The sequence below is a fragment of the Tachyglossus aculeatus genome, chromosome 26, assembly GCF_015852505.1.
Source record: "Tachyglossus aculeatus isolate mTacAcu1 chromosome 26, mTacAcu1.pri, whole genome shotgun sequence".
NCBI lineage: Eukaryota > Metazoa > Chordata > Mammalia > Monotremata > Tachyglossidae > Tachyglossus > Tachyglossus aculeatus.
Window position 1 is genome coordinate 7,151,751 of NC_052091.1, and position 11,425 is coordinate 7,163,175.

An 11,425-nucleotide genomic window follows, 5' to 3' on the forward strand; every position below is an offset into this window, starting at 1 on the left:
TTACCATGCGCAAAGCACTGTTCTAAGTGCTGGGGAGGTTAGAAGGTGATCAGGTTGTCGCACGCGGAGCTCACAGTCTTCATCCCCATTTTACAGATGAGGTAACTGAGGCCCAGAGAATAATAATAATAATGATGGAATTTGTTAAGCGCTTACCATGCGCAAAGCACTGTTCTAAGCATTGGGGAGGTTAGAAGGTGATCAGGTTGTCCCACGGGGGGCTCACAGTCTTCATCCCCATTTTACAGATGAAGGAAATGAGGGCCAGAGAAGTGAAGTGACTTGCCCAAAGTCACACAGCTGACAGTTGGCAGAGCCGGGATTTGAACCCATGACCTCTGACTCCCAAGCCCGGGCTCTTTCCACTGAGCCACGATAATTGCGGTATTTGTGAAGCTCTTACTATGTGCCAGGCTGCAGCGTGGCCCGGGCTTGGGAGTCAGAGGTCGTGGGTTCTAATCATCGTCATCATCATCAATCGTATTTATTGAGCGCTTACTGAGCGCAGAGCACTGGACTAAGCGCTTGGGAAGTCCAAGTTGGCAACATATAGAGACAGTCCCTTCCCAACAGTGGGCTCACAGTCTAAAAGGGGGGAGACAGAGAACAAAACCAAACATGCTAAACAAAATGAAATAAATAGAATAGATATGTACAAGTAAAATAAATAAATAGAGTAATAAATGTGTACAAACATATATACAGGTGCTGTGGGGAAGGGAAGGAGGTAAGATGGGGGGATGGAGAGGGGGACGAATCCTGTCTCCTTTGTCATCTGCGTGACTTTGGGCAAGTCACTTTACTTCTCTGGGCCTCAGTGGCCTCATCTGTCAAATGGGGATGAAGTCTGTGAGCCCCCCGTGGGACAGCCTGATCACCTTGTATCTCCCCCCAGCGCTTAGAACAGTGCTTGGCACATAGTAACCGCTTAACAAATGTCATCATTATTATTATTATTATGAAGGCAAATCCCAGTCTCAATCCCCACTGGACAGATGAGGGGACTGAAGGCCGGAGAAGTGGCTTGGCCAAGATCACCCCGGGGAGACGCGGCGGAGGCGGGATTAGAACCCACGACCCGCCCACGCCGTCCTCGGCCCCGCCCCCCGCCCCCGCAGGCCGCAGTGCGCAGGCGCGCCTCTCGCCCCGGCAGGGCCCGCGCGTGCGCGCCCCCGTCGCCGCCGCGTGCGCGCCCCCGTCCCCGCGCGCCCCCGCCCGGCTGGGCCCCGGCTCCCCGAGGGGCGCGCGCGCGCGGGGTGGGGGGGGGTCCGGCCCTGCCGGCGCGGGGGGGGGGGGGGGCCAGCAGGGGGCGCCAAGGGGCCGAGCCCAGGGACCCGGGGGGGAATGAGGGACGCTGGGGGTCACGCTGAGGGCCCCTGGGGGTCGTGATGGACCCTGGGAGTCGTGGCGAGCGGTCCTTGGGGTCATGCTGAGGGACCCTGGGGGTCATGAGGGACCCTGGGGGTCACGCTGAGGGCCCCTGGGGGTCGTGAAGGACCCTGGGAGTCATGGTGAGGGCCCCTGGGGGTCACGCTGAGGGCCCCTGGGGGTCATGAGGGACCCTGGGGGTCACGCTGAGGGCCCCTGGGGGTCGTGAAGGACCCTGGGAGTCATGGTGAGGGCCCCTGGGGGTCACGCTGAGGGCCCCTGGGGGTCATGAGGGACCCTGGGGGTCACGCTGAGGGCCCCTGGAGGTTGTGATGGACCCTGGGAGTTGTGCTGAGGGACCCTGGGGGGTCATGCTGAGAGCCCCTGGGGGTCATGAGGGACCTCGGGGGTCATGCTGAGGGACCCTGGGGGTCGTGGCGAGGGCCCCTGGGGGTCACGCTGAGGGCCCCTGGGCGTCATGAGGAACCTCGGGGGTCACGCTGAGGGCCCCTGGGGGTCGTGATGAACCCTGGGAGTCATGGCGAGGGCCCCTGGGGGTCACGCTGATGGGCCCCTGGAGGGCATGAGGGACACTGGGGTCACACTGAGGGCCCCTGGGGGTCGTGAAGGACCCCGGGAGTTGTGGGGAGGGTCCCTGGGGGTCACGCTGAGGGCCCCTGGGGGTCGTGGCGAGGGCCCCTGGGGGTCGTGATTGACCTTGGGAGTCGTGGTGAGGGCCCCTGGGGGTCATCAGGGCCCCTGGGGTTCGTGATGGACCCTGGGAGTCGTGGTGAGGGTCCCTGGGGGTCACGTTGAGGGCCCCTGGGGGTCATGAGGGCCCTTGGGGGTCATGCTGGGGGCCCCTGGGGGTCGTGATGGACCCTGGGAGTCGTGGCGATCGGCCCCTGGGGGTCACGCTGAGGGCCTCTGGGGGTCATGAGGGACTCTGGGGTCACTCTGAGGGCCCCTGGGGGTCGTGATGGACCCTGGAAGTTGTGGCGAGGGACCCTGAGTGCACGCCGAGGGCCCTTGGGGGTCATGAGGGACCCTGGGGGTCGTGGTGAGGGACCTCTGGGGTCATGAGGGACGCTGGGGGTCGTGATGAGGGACCCTGGGTTTCGTGATGGACCCTGGGAGTCTTGGCGAGGGGCCCTGGGGGTCGTGATGGACCCTGGGAGTTGTGGCGAGGGACCGCTGGGGTCATGAGGGACCCTGGGAGTCGTGGCGAGGGCCCCTGGGGGTCGTGATGAGGGACCCTGGGGGGCGCGCCGAGGGACGCTGGAAGTCACGATGGACCCTGGGGGACCTGGCGAGCGACCCTGGGGGTCGTGATGCGGGACACTGGGGGTCGTGCGAGGGCGACTTGTACTTCCCAAGTGCTTAGTACAGCGCTCTGCACACAGTAAGCGCTCAGAAAATACGATTGAATGAATGAATGACCCTGGGGGTCGTGATGAGGGACCCTAGGGGTTGTGGCAAGGGATGCTGGGGGGATTAGAACCCTCGACCTCTGACTCCCAAACCCTGGCTGTTTCCACTAGCCACAATCAATCAATCACAATCAATCATTCATCAATCAATCACTGGTATTCAGTGAGTGCTTACTGTTTGCCAAGCACTGTATTAAGCAGTAGGAAAAGTATAATTGGTCAATATGATACTCACAATGAGTTTGCAGTCTATAGGAAGAGACAGGCATTAAAACCAATTACAGCTAGGGGAGAGCCCGGGCTTAGGAATCAGAGGTCATGGGTTCAAATGCCAACACTGCCAATTGTCAGCTGACTCTGGGCAAGTCACTTCACTTCTCTGGGCCTCAGGTCCCTCATCTGTAAAATGGGGATTATTGTGAGCCCCACATGGGACAACCTTGTATCCTCCCCAGCACTTAGAACAGTGCTTTGCACATAGTAAGCACTTAACAAATACCAAAATTATTATTATTATAATAGAGAATAAGGATGAGTAATAATAATAATAATGATGGTATTTGTTGAACGCTTCCTATGGGCCAAGCACTGTTCTAAGCACTGGGGTGGATACAAGGTAATCGGGTTGTCCCACGTGGGTTCACGGTCTTCATCCCCATTTTACAGATGAGGTAACAAGGCACAGAGAAGCTAAATGACTTGCCCAAGGTCATATCCCTCCCCATCCCCCCTGCCTTACCTCCTTCCCCTCCCCACAGCACCTGTATATACGTATATATGTTTGTATGGATTTATCACTCTATTTATTTCTTTTACTAGTACATATTCTATTTATTTTATTTTGTTAATATGTTTTGTTTTGTTGTCTGTCTCCCCCTTCTTGACTGTGAGCCCGTTGTCGCGTTGGGACCATCTCTATATGTTGCCAACTTGGACTTCCCAAGCGCTTAGTACAGTGCTCTGCACACAGTAAGCGCTCAATAAATACGATTGAATGAATGAATGTATTTATTTTACTTGTACATATTTATTCTATTTCTTTTATTTTGTTATTATGTTTTGTTTTATTGTCCGTCTCCCCCTCCTAGACTGTGAGCCCACTGTTTGGGTAGGGTCTCTCTATGTTGCCGACTTGGACTTCCCAAGCGCTTAGTCCAGTGCTCTGCACACGGTAAGTGCTCAATAAATACGATTGAATGAATGAATGAATAACCCTCCCCATCCCTCCCGCCTTACCTCCCTCCCCGCCCCACAGCACCTGCATATATGTATATATGTTTGTATGGATTTATTACTCTATTTGTACATATTTATTCTATTTTATTTTGTTAATATGTTTTGTTTTGTTCTCTGTCTCCCCCTTCTAGACTGTGGGCCCGCTGTTGGGTAGGGACCGTCTCTAGATGTTGCCAACTTGGACTTCCCAAGTGCTTAGTACAGTGCTCTGCACACAGTAAGCGCTCAATAAATACGATTGAATGAATGAATGAATATCCCTCCTCATCCCCCCCGCCTTACCTCCTTCCCCTCCCCACAGCACCTGTATATATGTTTATATGTTTGTACGGGTTTATTACTCTATTTTATTTGTACATATTTATTCTATTCATTTTATTTTGTTACTATGTTTTGTTTAGTTCTCTGTCTCCCACTTCTGTACTGTGAGCCCGCTGTTGGGTAGGGACCGTCTCTATACGTTGCCAACTTGTACTTCCCAAGCGCTTAGTCCAGTGCTCTGCACACAGTAAGCGCTCAATAAATATGATTGAATGAATGGATGATGTGGGTCTAGGGTTTCAAAGTGCTCATTAGGGTACACAATCCATCAGTGGTATTTATTGAGCGCTTACTGTGCGCAGAGCACTGTACGAAGAGCTTGAGACACTGCAACACAAAAATTTAAAAGACACATTCCCCTCTCACAATGAGCTCAAAGACCAGAGACGATCGAATTTATTGAGCGCTTACTGTGTGCTGAGCACTGTACTAAGCGCTTGGGGATGGACAACAGAACAGAGTTGGAAGACACGTTCCCCACTGTTCCCCGCTGTTCTTTTCTATCCTGTTTTTCCACTGTCCCACTTTCGGATCCTTGCGTTGTCGCTGGAAATGTATGTCATAGAGTTGACGATTTGTACGGATTTATTACTCTATTTATTTTATTGGTACATATTCATTTATTTTATTTTGTTAATGAGTTTTGTTTTGTTGTCTGTCTCCCCCTTCTAGACTGCGAGCCCGCTGTTGGGTAGGGACCGTCTCTAAGTGTTGCCGACCTGTAATAATAATAATAATAATGGCATTTGTTAAGCGCTTACTATGCGCAAAGCACTGTTCTAAGCGCTGGGGAGGATACAAGGTGATTAAATTGTCCCACGTGGGGCTCACAGTCAATCCCCATTTTACAGATGAGGTAACTGAGGCTCAGAGAAGTTAAGTGGCTTGCCCAAGGTCACACAGCAGACATGTGGCGGAGCAGGGATTCGAACCCCTGACCTCTGACTCCAAAGTCCGGGCTCTTTCCACTGTGCCACGCTGCTTCTCCCAAGCGCTTAGTACAGTGCTCTGCACACAGGAAGTGCTCAGTAAATACGATTGAATGAATGAGTGAATGAATATGTGTATATGTATATACATATTTATTACTCTATTTTATTGGTACATATTTATTCTATTTATTTTATTTTGTTAATATGTTTTGTTTTGTTCTCTGTCTCCCCCTTCTAGACCGTGAGCCTGCTGTTGGGTAGGGACCATCGCTACATGTTCATTCATTCAATCGTATTTATTGAGCGCTTACTATGTGCAGAGTACTGTACTAAGCGCTTGGGAAGTCCAAGTTGGCAACATATAGAGACAGTCCCTACCCAACAGTGGGCTCACAGTCTAGAAGGGGGAGACAGAGAACAAAACAAAACATATTAACAGAATAAAATAGAATAAATATGTACAAGTAAAATAAATCAATACATAGAGTAATAAATCCGTACAAACATATATATATATATATATATATATATATATATATATATATACAGGTCTCTCTATGTTGCCGACTTGTACTTCCCAAGCGCTTAGTACAGTGCTCTGCACACAGTAAGCGCTCAATATATATATATATATATATATATATTGTGTATATATATATATATATATATATATATATATATTGTGTATATATATATATACAGGTGGTTGCCAACCTGTTGCCAACTTGGACTTCCCAAGCGCCTAGTAATAATAATAATGATAGCATTCATTAAGCGCTTACTATGTGCAAAGCACATAGGGGAGATTACAAGGTGATCAGTTTGTCCCACGGGGGGCTCACAGTCTTCCTCCCCATTTTCCAGATGAGGTCACTGAGGCCCAGAGAAGTTAAAAGTGATTTGCCCAAAGTCCCACAGCTGACAATTGGCGGAGTCGGGATTTGAACCCATGACCTCTGACTCCAAAGCCCGGGCTCTTTCCAGGGAGCCACGCTGCTTCTCGCAGCGTGCTCTGCACACAGTAAGCGCTCAATAAATACGATTGAAAGAATGAATGAATGCCTGGCACGTAGTAAACTCTTAACAAAGCCCATAGTTGTTGTTGTTGTTGTTCTTCTTCTTCTTCCTTCTTCTTCTTCTTCTTCTTCTTCTTCTTCTTCTTCTTCTTCTTCTTCTTCTTCTCCTCCTCCTCCTCCTCCTCCTCCTCTTCTTCTTCTTCTTCTTCTTCTTCTTCTTCTTCTTCTTCTTCTTCTTCTTCTTCTTTCTTCTTCTTCTTTCTTCTTCTTCCTCCTCCTCTTCTTCTTCTTCTTCTTCTTCCTGTTCTTCTTCTTTCTTCTTCTTCCTCCTCCTCTTCTTCTTCTTCTTCTTCTTCTCCTCTTCTTCTTCTTCTTTTTCTTCTTCTTCTTCTTCTTCTTCTTCTTCTTCTTCATTATTATTTTTATTATTATTATTATTCCCCCCGCATTCAGAACAGTGTCTGGGACAAAGTAAGGGCTCACAGATTCCTTAAAAGCAAGGAAACAGAAATGGAAAACAGGACCCCAGTGGGATTTAGAGGTTTCCACTACCTTGGCCTCCAGAGGCTGTCTTATTCTCCCCAGCCTCAGGCGCCAACGGCTTACCAATGGGATTTATTGAGCGCTTACTCTGTGCTGACACTGTATTAAGCGCTTGGGAGAGGAAAATACAACAGAATTAGCAGTCATGTTCCCTGGCCAGGCCCACAGCTGTGGTGGCTTGCGCTCCAGCCGGGCAGTCAGAAGGTCATGAGTTCTAATCCCAGCTCCGCCACTTAATAATAATAATAATAATAATAATTGGCATTTGTTAAGCGTTTACTATGTGCAAAGCACTGTTCTAAGCGCTGGGGAGGATACAGGCTGATCAGGTTGTCCCACCTGGGGCTCACAGTCTTAATCCCCATTTTACAGATGAGGGAACTGAGGCCCAGAGAAGTGAAGTGACTTGCCCAAGGTCACACAGCAGACGTGTGGCGGAGCCGGGATTCGAACCCATGACCTCTGACTCCAAAGCCCGTGCTCTTCTCCACTGAGCCACTTGTCAGCTGTGTGACTTTGGGCAAGTCACTTCACTTCTCTGGGCCTCAGTTCCCCCATCTGTAAAGTGGGGGTTAAGACTGTGAGCCCCACGTGAGATGGGGACCGTCCAGCAGAGCTTAGTACAGTGTCTGGCACATAGTAAGCGCTTAACAAATACCCTAATTTGTTATGGTAAGCAGCGTGGCTTAGAGGAAAGAGTCAGGGGTCGTGGGTTCTAATCCCACCTCCGCCACTTGTCAGCTGTGTGACTTTGGGCAAGTCACTTCACTTCTCTGGGCCTCAGTTGCCTCAACTGGAAAATGGGGATTAAGGCTTTGAGCCCCATGTGGGAACAGTGCTTTGCACATAGTAAGCAGCAGTGAGCAGCTTGAGAAGCAGCATAGCTCAGTGGAAAAAGCCCGGGCTTTGGAGTCAGAGGTCATGGGTTCGAATCCAGCCTCCGCCACATGCCTGCTGTGTGACCTTGGGCAAGTCACTTAACTTCTCTGAGCCTCAGTTCCCTCATCTGTAAAATGGGGATGAAGACTGTGAGCCCCACGTGGGACAACCTGATCACCTTGTATCCCCCCAGCGCTTAGAACAGTGCTTTGCACATAGTAAGCACTTAACAAATGCCATTATTATTATTATTAGTAGTAGTAGTAGTAAGCTTAATAAATGCCATTATTATTATTATTATTCTCTGGCCCTCAGTTACCTCAACTGTAAAATGGAGATTAAGGCTCTGAGCCCCATGTGGGACAACCTGATTACCTTGTATCTTCCCCAGCGTCTAGAACAGTGCTTGGCACATAGTAAGTGCTTAACAAGTACCATCATAATGATTACCCAGCTGCCGCACAGAACCAATCCGTCATATTTATTGAGCACTTACTGTGGGCATTCACTCTACTAAGTGATTGGGAGAGTATAACATAACAATATAGCAGACTCATTCCCTGCCCACGACAAGTTCTCAGTCTAGAGGGGGAGACAGACATTAATATAAATAAATTACGATTATGTACATGAGCGCTATGGGGTTATTGTGGGGAAGGTGGTGATTAAAGACTGTGAGCCCGCTGTTGGGTAGTGACTGTCTCTATATGTTGCCAACTTGTACTTCCCAAGCGCTTAGTACAGTGCTCTGCACACGGTAAGCACTCAATAAATACGATTGAATGAATGAATGAATATGTTTGTACGTATTTATTACTCTATTTTATTTGTACATATTTATTCTAATTATTTTATTTTGTTAATATGTTTTGTTTTGTTCTCTGTCTCCCCCTTCTAGACTGAGAGCCCTCTGTTGGGTAGGTATTTATTTTACTATTTATTTATGTATTTATTTATTTTATTTATTTATTTATTTATTTATTTATTTTGCTTATTATTTATTTATTTAGCTTATTTATTTATTTATTTTACTTGTACATACCTATTCTATTTATTTTATTTTGTTAGTATGTTTGGTTTTGTTCTCTGTCTTCCCCTTTTAGACTGTGAGCCCACTGTTGGGTAGGGACTGTCTCTATACGTTGCCAATTTGTACTTCCCAAGCGCTTAGTACAGTGCTCTGCACACAGTAAGCGCTCAATAAATACGATTGATGATGATGATGATGATGATGACCGTCTCTATTTGTTGCCAACTTGGACTTCCCAAGCACTTAGTACAGTGCTCTGCACGCAGTAAGCGCTCAGTATATACGATTGAATGAATTGCACGTATTTATTACTCTATGTATTTATTTTACTTGTACATATTTATTCTATTTCTTTTGTTCTTATGTTTTGTCTTGTTGTCTGTCTCCCCCTTCTAGACTGTGAGCCCGCTGTTGGGTAGGGACCGTCTCTCTATGTTGCTGACTTGGACTTCCCAAGCGCTTAGTACAGTGCTCTGCACAGAGTAAGCGCTCAATAAATACGATTGAATGAATTGTACGTATTTAATACTCTATGTATTTATTTATTTTACTTGTACGTATTTATTCTATTTCTTTTATTTTGTTATTATGTTTTGTTTTGTTGTCCGTCTCCCCCTTCTAGACTGTGAGCCCGCTGTCGGGTAGCGACCGTCTCTCTATGCTGCTGACTTGGACTTCCCAAGCGCTTACTCCAGTGCTCTGCACACAGTAAGCGCTCAATAAATACGATTGAATGAATGAATATCCCTCCCCATCCCCCCCCGCCTTACCTCCTTCCCCTCCCCACAGCACCTGTATATATGTTTGTACGGATTTATTACTCTATTTTATTTGTGCATATTTATTCTATTTTATTTTGTTAATATGTTTTGTTTTGTTGTCTGTCTCCCCCTTCTAGACTGTGAGCCCACTGTTGGGTAATGACCGTCTCTCTCTTTTGCCGACTTGTACTTCCCAAGCGCTTAGTCCAGTGCTGTGCACACAGTAAGCGCTCAATAAATACGATTGAATGAATCAATCAATCAATCGTATTTATTGAGCGCTTACTGTGTGCAGAGCACTGGACTAAGCGCTTTGGAAGTCCAAGTTGGCAACATCAAAGATGGAGCGGGAAGAAAATCCCAGCAGGGATGGACTCCCCAGCCACCGCAATTCGATTCTCTCGGAGCGGAACCAGAGGGAGAGGGGGAGCGGGATGTTCTTTGGCAGGAAAATGGTGGTTGGGCTTTCGTCCCAGCCGAAAAACCTAGTGTCGGTGAAAGATCGTGAGGCCCGGCTGCCGGTGGAGCCAAACACGCTGGCGGCGTCCCCAGCTGCCGGGACGCGACCACGGTTGGGGGAGCGTTGCCGGTCGGAACAGCCTGGCTTCTGCGGGAGATGGATGCCCGCCTGTGGGCCCAATAATAATTGGCATTTGTTAAGCGCTTACTATGTGCAAAGCACTGTTCTAGGCGCTGGGGAGGATACAGGGTGATCAGGTTGTCCCACGTGGGGCTCACAGTCTTAATCCCCATTTTACAGACGAGGAAACTGAGGCCCAGAGAAGTTAAGTGACTTGTCCAAGATCACACAGCTGACGTGTGGCAGAGTCAGGATTCGAACCTGGTAGCCACGAGCCACCCAGACTGTGCCCCTTTTTTCCTCTCCTCCTTCCCCTCCCCACAGCACCTGTATGTTTGTACATATTACTCTATTTGACTTGTACATATTTTCTATTTTGTTGATGATGTGCATCTAGCTTTATTTCTTTTTATTCTGTTGACTTGACACCTGTCCATAGGTTTTGTTTTGTTGTCTGTCTCCCCCATCTAGACCGCGAGCCCGCTGTTGGGTAGGGACTGTCTCTCTACGTTGCCGACTTGGACTTCTCAAGCGCTTAGTCCAGTGCTCTGCACACAGTAAGCGTTCAAGAAATACGCTTGAATGAATGAGCACCTCCAGAACCGAGGGCCCCGGCCTGGCTGCTCAATCCACGGTATTTATCGAGTTGACCGCGCCCGATTTTATCAGTCGGAATTTGCTCCAAGAATCCCAAGGCCGATTCCGAACCCCGCCACCCACTCGGCCCGTTAATGAGAATCTCTTCGTCATAATAATAACTGTGGTATTTGTTAAGCCCGTGCGTCAGGCACTGTACTAAGCAGCGTGGCTCAGTGGAAAGAGCCCGGGCTTTGGAGTCAGACGTCATGGGTTCCAATCCTGCTCTGCCACATGTCTACCGTGTGACCTTGGGCAAGTCACTTAACTTCTCTGAGCCTTAGTTACCTCATCTGTAAAATGGGGAGTAAGACTGTGAACCCCACATGGGACAACCTGATCACTTTGTATCCCCCCCAGCGCTTAGAACAGTGCTTTTTATTACTAAGCGCTTAACAAATGCCAACATTATTATTATTACTAAGCGCTGGGGTGGAAAGAAGGAAATCAGGTTGGACCCAGTCCCTGTCCCACGTGGGGCTCTCGCTGTCAATCCCCATTTTATGGATGAGGTAAATGAGGCCCAGAGAAGTGAGTGGCTTGCCCAAGGTCACAAATCTCCTCTCTCACCTACCCCCTAAGTTGAAGCACTGTTTTTAGCCAAAGCAGGTGTCCCGTTAAAGCCCGGGGCAAGGCCCATCGCCACCCCACCGGCTTCCCGGAGGTCGACGGTTCCGCTTGCCCTGTGACAAC